Genomic DNA, 13,341 nt, shown 5'->3' on the forward strand with positions numbered 1-13,341 from the left:
ACAGGTGTACCCTCAACTAACACCGCTGGGTTAGGATCAGCAATCACCAGGTTAGATAGTACAATGGCTGTTGGTCATGGAACTGTCGCCACGGATACCGGAGGCACGCCCGTTTTGCCTACTACAGCATCTGGCGTGGCCGGGGCCCGAAGTGGTATGATGCGTACAGGTGCACATGATATGGGAGGGATCTTCCCTGCTGGCAAGCTAGCATCTGCAATAGGTACATCTTTATCTAATACGGCGGGAAGCGAGGTAGGCGGTATTCATTTAGGCTCAGGTGGACCCTCTGTAGGTGGTACAATGGGTGTTCGTCATGCCGCTGTCGGCACACGCATAGAAGGGGCCCCCATTTCTCTTACTGCAGGATTTGGAGCCAATGGCGTCGGAAGCGGTACAATTGGTACAGGTGCGCATGGTATTCTAGTTCACGTTCCTGCTGGCGGAGTAGCATCTGCAGTAGGTGTACCAAATACTGTGGGAAGTAACGCGGGCGGTATTAATTTTGACTCAGCTGGTGCATCTGTAGGAGGCAGTGTGGGTATTGCAGATGCCGGCGCCATTATACCTGGTGGACGTGAAACGATTTCTCTTACCAGAGGAGCTGGTATGGACGGTGTGGGAAGCGGCACGATGGCTATAGGTGCACATGATATTGGACTGAACTTGCCTGTCGGTACACTAACGTCTGCATTTGGTGCAACCCCTGCTAATATCGTTGGTAGGGAGCGGCCCGGTATGACTGGAGGCACAGCGGGTGGTACCTTAGGTGGTACTATGGTTATTAGAGAATCTGGTCTCGGAGCAAGTAGGCAAGGCACACCGATTTCTGGCACTACCGGACCTGGCGCGGGAAATATCGGACGCGGCTCGCTGGGTATAGACACGCATGGTTTAGGAGTGACCGCACCTGCCAGTACACTAACATCCCCTGTAGGTTCAAGCGTTTCCTTAGGTGGTGGTAGTGCGGGTCTCTCCTTGGGCACAGGGGGCGTGCGCTTACATGGAGCTGATGGCATAGGCGGCAAGGCTTCGCAAATATTATCAGCAGTTGTCTCCTCACATGTAGCTGGAGGACTACTCGGTGGAAATGGTGCTAGAACATCAGCTGGAGGTCTAATGCCAGCTACTACCGCAGGAAATACACCTGCTGGTACACGAGCAACCGGTGCTGGAGGGGCCCCCTTGGGCGTATGGTTACCTGGCATCGGAATACCTGGCGGCGTTACTGGCGGAGCGCTGCCGGGGGCAACGACCACAACGGGAACCTCAGGGAACGGTCGTGATAGTATAAGTGGGGCCACTATCACCTTAAGCCCGGCTGTAGGAGGCTTTCCTGGCGTTCCAGTTCTTGGTAGCGCAGCTGCCAGCATGTCCTCAGCTGGTAATACCGCAGGGAATACACTGGCTGGTACTGGCGGCATTGCTAGTAGTTCTGACTGAGGTGGCGCAACTTCACTGGGGGCTAGGGGAGTTAGTGAGTCTGCTCTCGGATAGGTCCGAGGGAATTCACTCGCAAGTGGTAATGGAGAAACAGGTGTGGTTGAGGGTTCTAATTCATTTGGGGCTGCGAGGCTCAGTGGTTCTAGTGTCAGATTACTCCCTTGGACTGTGCTCGGAAGTCACAACACTAGATCTGGCGCCAATTGGGGAGCAACTTCACTTGGCGTTGCTGGAAGTGCACTTGGAAGTGTCAGTGCCGAAGGTGACGCGGCTGGGGGTGGAAATTCACTTGGGACAGCGGGAGTTAGCGGGTCGGGCGTCAGCTTACTATCTGGCGGGGCGCCCGCTACTAGCTATGCAGGAGCTGGTGCGGCTGGGGGAGCGAGTACATTTGGAACCACGGGAGCTGGTAGCTCTAGTACTGGACTATACCCAGGGGTTTCGTTCACAGCTGGCAACGCAAGCAATGGTCGGGATGTCTGCAGAATGTATTCAGGCATTCCATACCAACCTGGACTTCTTTTATATGGCATTCCCTACGGAATCTCTGGAAGAGGTCGATTGCCACCAGGTGTATCAGCCATTGGACCTGTCAATTTCTGGAACTTCATGGTTTTCCGGAGATTGTACCCCGGAGGTATGGACAGCGGAAAAAACCAACCAACCGGTGACGGCCACGCAGAAGAAGGTGTGACTGGTAATAATACTAGCCCGTTGCGCGTCGGAGGATAATAAAATCAGGTGGATGCCTCCAAATCTCTCATTCGCTTCTTGAGTTCCTTTCTTTCAGTCAGTTGCCTGTGCAAACTAACATTCACATATAGAATTTTACAAAGAAGGGTTGAAGTCCAGCACATAAGAAAAGGTTGCCATAAAAATAACATAAATAACGCAGTTGAAGTAATGCTATGACTTCAACAAGGCACATAATACCTCTTCATTAAATTGCCACCAAATTGGCCTCCTGTGGCCAGCCTAGATTAAATTTCGCGTGAATACTGGTAGTCCTGCACCTATGCACACCTATCAGATAGACATTGATTGAGCGAAAGCGAAATGGTTGCAGGCAATTTCCTCTACCCTTCTTGCTTTCTTTGTTAAATTGTGTAAGCTTCGCCAATACTTCGCCGCAACGCGCACTTCACTGCGTCTTGCAGAAGCGGAGTTATTGGCATGCTCCGGCTCGTTCTTCTATGATGTGCACTGCAAACGTTGCGGCTGAGCGGGGCATGCCCACAACGCTCCGCCTAAGGAATGTCACCGCGGCGCGCAGGTTGAATTGCATTTTGGATGTTCACGCAGACGCCGGGACTCCTTGTTTTTAAATTCTGGCGCCTACGACGCGCCAAACGCGGCTTTCTCAGCGAGCCGTAGTGCGCTCAGGGAGTGGACTCGTGGCGCCACCACGCGGCAGCCGCGGCAACTGCGCTGGATAGCAGGTCGCTGCAACGTGCAAGGTGTTCTGTGGTGCAACTGCCGTGCGTATGCGCAGCGTTTGCTTTGCCTACGACAGGTTTTGTGTGCGCGCTCGCGCTGATATGCTCTACTATGGCCATGCTACGCGGTGCATACCGGCGTTCTCCTGCGCCAACTTGACGGAATAACAGTAGCCACATCCAGCTTTCGCATTTTCAAGCGCTGCCAATAATAGCTCAGTACGAAGCGAAGTCTGCCAAGGTGTCTAGCCGAAAGCGGCCATGTGTGAGCGCGCGCTGGCAAGCCCGCGTGTGGTCTGACCTTGAGTTAAACGTTGTTTGAGGCTAGTTGAGTGTTCAAAACTAAGAATAATTAGCGAAACCAGATGGCTACGACACCAATACGCAGTCTGGCCGACGTTAAGTTCCTACGCGGACGGCGGCGGCCGAGCGTGAGCATACGATAGTCGGCTTCTTCCGGAAGTATGTGATTCTTATCGAAATGGGAAAGCTGATTTTCGCTTACTTCAGCCTGTTTAAACGGCATCAATAAACGTACATAGTAACAATAGGAAGAAGCGCACTGAAAAATTCGATTTGAGTGTCCATACAACGGCTATTACCATTATGATATCATTATTGTAAGGCTCTTAGCACGGTTAGTCGACACGAGTTAGGACAAGAAAGCATATTTAAGCCAAGGAGAGGCGCTTGAAAAATTGTGGTATTTATTTCATGTGTTCAGGAGAGACATTCAACATTTGAAATCTCGATGAAGTTGTGTGGGAATTCTTGTTGACCCTGGACTAAAAAGTATGCTACTAATTTTTGAAGCCCAGCTATGCAAGCTATGTACTTCAAACCAGCGAAGTTGCAGCATGACGACGACCACATGAAGAGAATGATACGGTGATTAGTGTACGACGACGAAAGCGTGAGGACGACGGTATGACGACGGCATGACTACGGTATGATGGCTTGAATAACGGTCATGGCACGACGACGACCGCAACTGTGTCGCAACGAATGCATGCAACCAACTGTCTGATGAAGGCTGGATAGGTTGAAAAAGCAGAGTCGACGAATGCACTTTATCAGTTAATGGAGTTTTTAAACAATGATATGTTGTAACGGCATTAAAATATAAAAATATCAGGACTCACTTTACGATTTACGCAACTTTCCGCAGAGGCTCTATACATCATTCTTCGATTGTGAAATCAGTAACTTAGAATTAAAGCATGGAGCGTCCTAACATTTTGTCCCCACGTGTAAGAACTGTCGCTCTGATGTAACTGAGATAATTTCCTGGCATGAAACCTTGAGGTGCAGCAATGCCATACGAAACTGATTTGCACGTCAACCTTTACGTTGCCCTCATTGTTTCACATCATTTAGGCACACGTTTGAAGCTGTGCGAGTAGAATTTCAGTATCTCTTGAAATCAAAGGAAGGAGTGGCGTTTCATCGTTAGAACAATGGTTAATCCTGATCGACGAGCAGGTGCACAGTACATAGTACAGAAATAAAGCTTTCTAGAAATATGAAGGATACGTGCCCGCACAACTTCTTTGAAGTGTTTGAGATAGTAGGATGCGCTGTATTACGATTCTTCTAACCATCGCTTCTGTGGATTTGATATGTGGTGAGCTGAACTGCACAGGTGAGTAGTGCAGCTTTCTGAAGTATTACATGTACTACCGAAAATGTACTAACAAATACTAAGCAGTGTGTGGCACTAGCGCATGGAAGAACAAACACCAGTCGTAATTATTTCCTCTCCTACTGTACTTACGCGACGAGCTTCCTAGTAATGGCATATCAAGAAGGCTGAATTGCTACGGTAGTGTATACCTAGCGGATGACAACGTGAATTCAAGTAGTGTTTCATTTAGTGCACTGATATCGGCAGATAAAAGACTGTATGGAAGAACTGTATCGCAAAAATATGTGGCACCAAGCTTCCAGAGGAATCAGGCTTAAGATGCCGGCGAAATTTAGTACCACTTGTGAAACCGCTGAGTTACTTATGTTTCAGTTGTAGGCAAACTGTAATGTGTCTTACAGGCATCTATCTTGTCATTAAGGCTGATATTTCAAACAGTAGGTAAGGGTACGGTGTTTTACAGGTACCTAGTCTTGCTAGTAAAAGCTGATATTTTATACAGTGGTAGTACTTCGTTGCGCATATCGTAGCATGCTCCAGGCGATGTGTTCCACTTTGTAGTGTGGGCACCAGCGTATAGCAATTGTGGTTCGGCAGGTGGACAAAAATGCACAAAGAGGTAACATATTTGCATCATGACCACTGGCGTCTGAAGTTTATATACATAACCTGTTAATGATACCAGCACGGAAGTACTATTTATTTCTGTGGAATTGTATATTTTTGGATGTTTTCTGATTGGCCTGAATGAAATGCAACTTCGGTTTCCATACACTTCAAAAAGTGCGTAGTCCTCTTCTACTGTCACACTTCACTTTGTTCTTTACTAAAGGTTAATGAAACCGTCTCCAATCGCATTACAACCATGTTATTATCTGGTCTGTACGAAAGTCCTAAAGTGTTTTATAGAGAAGTCTCCACATTGCAAAATAAGCCGATGATACAGTTCCCCAAGCATACTCTCGTTAGATACCGCAGCCAGCAAGTTATGTTTCTGCCGCCTAACAGGTTTCTTTAGCACAACGGGGTTGCTTCTCATTATCATTACTTTGCAGGCCTCCACATACCCCTTAACATAACCTTTAATTCCTGAAAGAGGCCGAAAGTGGCACGTTTGCCGTTGTGCCTTAAGCAACTAAGAATTGTTTCTGGAGTTGAAATGAGAATTTCTATGATTGCTATATCTCAGAACCTAATTTATAATAAAGTGACTGACTGGAGCGGCAAGTTTGTTGCTGCGTAAAGCATGTTTTTGTATTACTCGGATATTTATCCCATAGCGACGACACCATTCACTGCCAGTGATATGGCAATTTAGGGGCAGTAGACGCTCACACAAAAATGAAGTTTCAAAACCAAGCAACTTTGGTCATTTTAAGGGCGCCCGCATTTCACAATGCTTTATTCTACCTAAATAATAAATCTTATTCGCGTAGTCTGTCTCCTTTTGGTTCTTTGTCGCCCTTTCAGTGTTCTTTATACCTCAAAATGATGACAGGACTGCTTAAAATCGAATAAAAAGAATTTCAAACATTGGCCAGAGCTCAGCGACAAATATAAATGACATTATGACACAATATATATATATATATATATACACACACACACACACACATAATATATTACAAAAGGAAATACGACAACTACTGAATCGAAAACAGGATATAAATAAAACTTCTTATTGCTTTTTAAAGACAGCCTTTTAATTTTTCGGCTCACCAAATTGCTCATTGCATTTATTTCCATCGACAAAAGTCTGTCCCACTCTCACGTATGGACAATTCGAAAAAGGTACTACATTACTTTCATGAAACAATGCAAGCAATCACTCGTCTCTTATACAGGCTGGGTTTCCAGGAAAAGCAAAACCGACATACAAAATGGGCGCCAAGGTTCTGCCTGACGTATACGGATGACCGGACAAGCACTAGTATTGTTCTTTGCGTAGCGCCAAGAGAGTGGGAAATGCGTGCAGGGTCTCCGCGGTTTTACAATAGGATGAAACAACCACGCCATCTACATTTTTCCAGTGGAATAAAGTTATCGTAACTGGCTCACTCAAAGGGCCTGTCACCATTCCTTGACGCAGCATTTGGTTATGCAGTAGAACTCGTATAACACCACATAACAGTTGTCCTACCGCAGCAATTAAAAAAAAGGGGTTTCCGTTTTAGCTGAGGTAAAATCAAATGCTGTGCTGGATTAGGAGGTCGGGAAGGAGGGGCTGGTAGCAGAAGTTATACCATGTTGGCTCGGCTACTACCGGCGAGTTCCTTGCTGCGTGTTTTATATATCGGAGCCGAAGGACGCAGCTACTTCATAAAAGGAAGCTTTATTGCCCCCCCCCCCCCCCCCCCCGCCAACACACACACCCTGAGAAAATAGCATCAAAGGTGGTCACATGGTAGGCCGATCCTGGCACCACGCGAGATATGTGTCTTCGCGTAGATTTTAATACCGTTGGTACAGCGAATGCAAATCATGGAACCAGTGCAACGTCGCATCAGCCACAGACCCCAAAGCACTGAACCAAGCGAGTTAGACAATAACTGTCGCCAACACCACATCGGAGTATATCTACCATCAGAATCAAGCCAACATTGACGATAATTGCTGCGCGACTGTTTTTAGACACGATGTCAGCCCTCGCAACCACAGCTTGATTGTTTGTGTCTCTCTTCTGTTTTTGTTGGGTGGCACATCTCGACGCTCGATTTACCGTGCTGTGTCTTTTATAAAATTCTGCAAGTTACTCCGTGCACTGGTGACTATGTATCTTACGTTGCAGTGTGAACGATGCGGAAATGTCACTAGTGCAGCATCACCTAATGAGCGAATCGAGGATTTTCTTCCATAAGAAGTGCGTATTAGCTGTGTGTATGAATCTTCAGACGTGTCCACAGAGCGTAAGTTATTCTGGTACACTTCAGAGAGTGATCATCACCGCGAGAACTGCGAACGGAGCGTGCGTGTTTATGATGCCTTTAATGTTGAAAGACATGGTTTAACAGCGGATAACATGTTCACTGCATAATTTGCAGGTTGTGACGCTCCCAAATGCAATGAACTTGAAGTGCGCGTGGTCGGCAAACCACGGCGAGACAGGTTCTGCAGGCCCTGGCACACGCCCACTTGGCAATCGAGGAAACTACGTCAATGTGTCTGCAAGCGTGGCTACGTCCGTAACTCCTGGGGAGACTGCGTTCCATGGAAGAAGTGCATTCGCTGCAAGTACCGCCGGCAAAAGGACTGGAACTTATGCGCGTCTGCCTGTCCCGTTGCGTGCAACAAGACAATAACTGCTTCGTGCAGCAGGGCGTGCGTTCCTGGTTGCGACTGCCCTCCGGGCTTGGTGTTGTGAGTTCAAATTCAAGTTCACTTCACTTACGATGCATTCCACTTCTTCCTGCCGTGTTCCGTCTCGGTTTGAAGCCAGCAATGCGGAACCCTGTAGAGGCTCAAGGTTGGGAAAGTACGCCAGAGCCGTTGGTACAGCTTATTCCAGAGCGATCGCAGTGGTCACGTGAACGGAAATGTCTGATTTCGATTTCGCACCCAGCAAGACGATAAAGATTCCTCCCAGTGCCCTTACTTCCTGTAGACTAGCTAGGCATGTTCACACGTTGTTGCACAGCGGCTACCGTCGACGAAGTCGCCTAGACCACAGTAGAACGTGATAAGTTATCTCGCCAAAGGCAATCTCAGCGCGTCCATGTGTCTAGTTGTGTGCTTGGCCTCACATATGGGGCTTCAATGATTGAATATTATAGAGGTAACATTTTAAAGTTGGCAAAGGGAAAGAATGCCGTAGTCATCGACGGATGGAACATAAGGAAGGACGTTGCACATGACCATGAATGTGATGCCACGTAGCAGTCAACTGCACGATATTTCACTGAGGGCATTGAAGTCATGGCTGTGATGTTAACTTTTATGTTACTGTCAAATAAAAAAGCAATTTCAAGCTGCACCGCGCATATTATATAACAATAATATTATGTGTTATCAGAATAAATATATCGTTCCGGAGCACTTACTTATTATGCCCATTACATGAAGCATTTAAATAGATAGTGTTTAAGGAAAGCTTTCACAAAAAATATTCGGGAAGGAAACGGTTGAGCAGGAGCTAAGCGCCACCATATGGCCAGAAAGACAGGGCATGACTTTCACGATGCTACTGGCACACCTTTTCTTGAATTACCAGCTTTCTTGCGCAAGCGAATAGTAGAAGAGTAAGTAATATCGAATCTCTCCAAAAATCGCAGTTATTATTTGATATTAGAATCACGTGTAGAAATGGCCCGTTTGGAAAAATCTTTGGCAGTTTTCAGTACTGGGCTAACAAAAATCTAGCTTCTTGGGCAGTTTGCTTTCCTCTTTGGTTCATCTGTTCAAACTACCAACCTGCTCAGGAGCATAGAACTTATCACCACACAGATTATGTTTGCTGGAGATGCTCCCCAAGCATCAATTTTTTATATAGATCAAATTTTAAGTGACAGCGACGTTTCTTGAATAGAATATATACATTTTTTTAAATACTGCGATGCCAATTCACTTACGTATGGAGCGGACGACTACTGAGACACCACCCAGTGTCTAGCGCGTCTCATGTACTACATTTCTGCAGGTGTATTGAACAAATCAAATCTGTTCCGGCTGCTCCGCTTTCACGATCTCATGTAAAATGTGGTTCCTGAGTGTTCTAGACAACCAGAGCGCGACGATTCAAATGTACCTTCACTAAGCGTCCCCTACCCCCGCTCAGGTGTAGCCTAAAAGGGTGTATTGACGCCACTTCTCTTCATCCCAACCCGAGGAAGACGAGAAATATGAGACGTGACTGTTTTAGACTAGGTGACAGGTCGAATAGCGAAAACGCCGTGGGCAAACTGAGTCTGCGCTATACTAGCATGATAAATATATTTTGACATGTGTGCTTTTATGTACAACAGAACCTAGCAGATGCAATACTACTGAAACAAAGTGACCGCGATCAGAGTACGAAAGTCAGTAGAAGAGTAGCAGTCTAAAAGGATATCTCGTAAGTTTTGATGGATCATATCCATTTAAAGAGCTCCGAAGCTCGTTATATATGCATTATATGTATAAGTGGGGCAGCGGCATAAGTACAAACATTGCACGACATGCCATGTTGTATCGGATAAGTATGAACACAAATTGTCTCGCTCTTACATAATCCGGGCACCAGGGTTTTGATTCAAATAGGCTACAGTTTTGAGCTAGAGTTACGTATGATCAGCATTGAAAACACGCCGAATTTCCTGTTTTGCTGTAGCATCCGTTAACAAGTTCTTTTTCTCACTACGTACAAATATGACCTTACCCTAGTGCACGTGCTCATTACTATCCTCCTTCATCTAACTTGACCAATTTCTTCTGCAGAGATGAGAAGAACTGGAGGAAGTGCGTCAAAGTGAAGGATTGTCTCCCGGTGTGTCCTCCGCACTCGAGATTCGAGCCCTGCGTCTACAGCTGCAGACCCAAGTGCGGCATGAGCCCTCCCAAAAAGTGCATCATCACTTGCTACAGGGGCGACTGCGTCTGTGATAAGGGCTTCGCCGAATTCGAAAGAAACGGAGAGAAGATGTGTGTGCGCCAGGAAAATTGTGACTGGTATCTTCGCACGAAGCCATTTTTCAAGTTTCCCGAGGCAGGGTATGCTAGCAGGGGAGGAAGTGCAGGCGGCTTCGCTCGTCATATTGGAGGTGCAATAGGAATTTCGAGTGGTGTCAGTACCGCCCCAGAAAGTACGCTTTCGCCTGGTGCGACAGGTGGCATTGAGAGTGGTAACGGGACATACAGTTTGGGTACAGCTTTGAGTGGTACAACCGGACTTGGTGTGGGCGTCGGTACAGTGACAAGACTAGATCTTCCGTCTGCAGGAACTAACGGCGTAGCAGTAAGCACTACAATAACGCCCACATCACTCGCTGTGGGAAATAGCGGGACTGGCGAAATCGCAAGAGGTGCATCCGCATCAATCTTGGCAGGGTCTGGCACAGTTCCGGGCAAGGTGGAAACAGTCGCATTTCCTTCTCCAGGAAATATCAACATTGGAATACGCCCAGTAGGCACGCTGTCACCACCTTCTGCAGGAAGTGCAGGTACCGGTGCAACCGTAGGAGGTGCAGTCACACGCCCCTTTTCCGGGTCTGGCACAGTTACCGGGGCCGTCGGTACCGCTTCGCTTTCTTCAGGAGAAAATAATCGCGTTGGAGCAAGTACAAGAGGCACATTCCCATCACTTTCAGTAGGACATGGCGGAATCAATGTAGGCTTAGGAGGTGCAGTCACACCCGTCTATGTGGGATCGAGTACAGTTAGCGCCGGTGTAGGTACAGTTAGAGAAGTCTCACCTGTTTCTGCAGGAGTCAGTGGAGGCGGAGTAGGAACAGTAGGCAGGCGGCCACCGTTTACTGCAGGACCTAGCGCAGGTGGTGTAAGTTCGGGAAACATAGTCTCCACAAGTATTGGTGGAGTTGGTGTCACTGTAAATTCAGTGGGTGCAGCCCTGCCAGTTTCCATTGCAAGTGCCTCACCCGGAATTAGCAGGCCAGACAGCCTTCCACCTATGTCGACAGAACACAGAAGGACTTCTGTAGGTACAGGAGGTATCTCTGCACCTGCCTACATAGGTGATAGTGGTGCTGGTATCGGTGTGGGTACATCAAGTGCGCCCGCACCTGTTCGTACACGGCCTGGTACAGACGGCAATGGTACACACTTGCGTGTTTCTCCAGTGTCTGGAGGAGCTGACGTCAATAGCAATATGGGCAGTACCGCCGCAAGAACTCCAGGAGATGCACACCCAGCCTCTGTTATAGTAAACACAGGCGGTACATCGTCATCATCTACCACAGTAGTCACCGGAGGAAGTATTGCAACTAACTTGGAGAGCATCCACCCTAGTGGTTCTCCTGGCCTTCGTGGTAGCGTAGCCGCAACAGACACAAGGAGCAGGCTGACGCCAATTTCTACAGTAGTCAGTGGACCAGTGACTAGAATTGCTACGGAAAATCCTACCCTAACTTCTATTGGAAGCTTGCACTCACCCAATGACACACTAAATATAGCAGGGATACCCTCGACAAATGCCGCACGATTTAACAGAGGTGGTGTCAGAGTACCGTCAACCGGTATACGAGCAGCTGGTACTGGTACACTTGAAGGAGCCGGAATCATCGTAAGCCCACAAAATGCCAACTCATCGGTTACTGCAGTTTCTGGAGGAAACGGTATCAGAGTAGAGGAAAGCCGAGCGCACACATCTCGTACCGCAGCACATGAAGCAGAAAATATCGGAGTGCCCAGAACAAGTGCACACTCACAAGGTACTACAGTACGTGGCGAAAATAATGGTTCTGGAACACTCACTGGGGTTACGGGGCTAGCTGCTACCGTGGCCGCTTTGCCGTCTGCAACCCTTACGGGCGCAGGCAATACAGGACCACTTGGCAGCTTTGGTTATGGTGGAGCTTTCCCTCGAATTTATGCACTGGGTAAACCGCTCTCTGGCATCCCAGCATACGGCGTGCCTGGTTCCATATTTTATCTACGCGGTGCGCACTTACCTGCTGCTGCTGCGGGAAATGGCAACTCAGGCATCCGGATAGCGACAGGAGGTCCATACTCGGGTGGTTCTGCTGTATATGGTCGTTCCGTGTTGTGGAACTTCCCAGAATTCGTTCAAATGTACCCCAATGGTGTGGACGGTGGGGAACGCACACCAGCGAACGAGACTCTTGAGGAACCGAGGGAGGCTCTACTATTACCTGGAACGCTGCACGATGAGAACCGATAAACAGTACTGGGCATGTAAATACGTTGTGGTTCTACAAGTGACTACAGAAAACTTTGTGGTTACATTACGGTGCTTATACTGTCTCCCAGTTACAATATTAGAACTTGTCGCTAGTGCTAAAGTTGGCATGACATGTGCAAACCACAAAGGCGAATCCGGTTTGTTGATCTTGGCTTTCAGCACTACTTGAGTCACCTAGGGTTTCAATTTTGATGATGTCTTATCTTACTAATTTTTCAAGCAATGTAACAACAGGATCCACCTACTGAATAAAAGTAGGAATGAAACAGGAATTTTTCGTTCATCTTCATTAATTGTCTAGTGTGCAAGCTTTATTTCTGTCGCTAATATTGCTTCATCTCCCTTTATTCTTGCGAATTATTGTGAGTGTATTCTAATACTACTTCATCTATTTCCAACTGAATAAAAGATTAGCAAGCACATTTCAGGCTGTAGTCTTGACTCTAGGCTAAAATGAATACCAAGCGGATTCAACTCCAAAGGCTTAGAACGCATTCATGCTCGCGTTATTTGGTTTACATTTAGGCTTTGAGAATGTTTTGGCTTGAATATTGAGCGAGAATTGCAGACTATTCTTTATTTTTGTACAAAATCTCTGTACGCTTGGTATTTCTCTGTTTTATTGTTATGTGCATAAATGTTTTGGTAGCATGCTTTCGTTCTTTGTCTTATTGCGATATCATTGTATGGACACTCCAGGCGCGCTTTTGTCGTCGCCGTCGCTTTGATGTTCCCTGTGAAGCTCAAGGGCGACAACACCGTCGCCGCGCATCATGTGCTCTATAGTCGGATACAACTTTAGAAAAAAGGGGGCGTTTACTCCTCCGACGCGGATGCACACGAGCATCCACCAATGGGCGCGCACTATGGACTGACGTCATGAGCCGGACGGCCGGTGACCCCGCCGACAGAGAAGATGGCCGCCCGCGCTTCGAACTGGGCCAAGTCGCGTCAGCTCTGTGTTTCAG

The 13,341-nt window shown here is 47.4% G+C and overlaps 1 long non-coding RNA gene across 3 annotated transcripts; it reads left to right on the forward strand.

Annotated features, from left to right (window-relative positions):
* The first annotated feature begins 2,881 nt into the window (after positions 1-2,881).
* On the forward strand, positions 2,882-13,026 carry LOC126544697 (uncharacterized). Of its 3 annotated transcripts, none has more exons than XR_011890640.1 (3): positions 2,882-2,921; positions 7,566-7,881; positions 9,934-13,026. It is a non-coding gene; the product is annotated as an uncharacterized lncRNA (long non-coding RNA). The 3 variants fall into 3 exon arrangements; XR_011890638.1 differs by lacking the exon at positions 2,882-2,921 and adding an exon at positions 2,932-3,826; XR_011890639.1 differs by lacking the exon at positions 2,882-2,921 and adding an exon at positions 4,422-4,521.
* The last annotated feature ends 315 nt before the right edge of the window (positions 13,027-13,341 follow it).

Source organism: Dermacentor andersoni, chromosome 10, assembly GCF_023375885.2.
Source record: "Dermacentor andersoni chromosome 10, qqDerAnde1_hic_scaffold, whole genome shotgun sequence".
NCBI lineage: Eukaryota > Metazoa > Arthropoda > Arachnida > Ixodida > Ixodidae > Dermacentor > Dermacentor andersoni.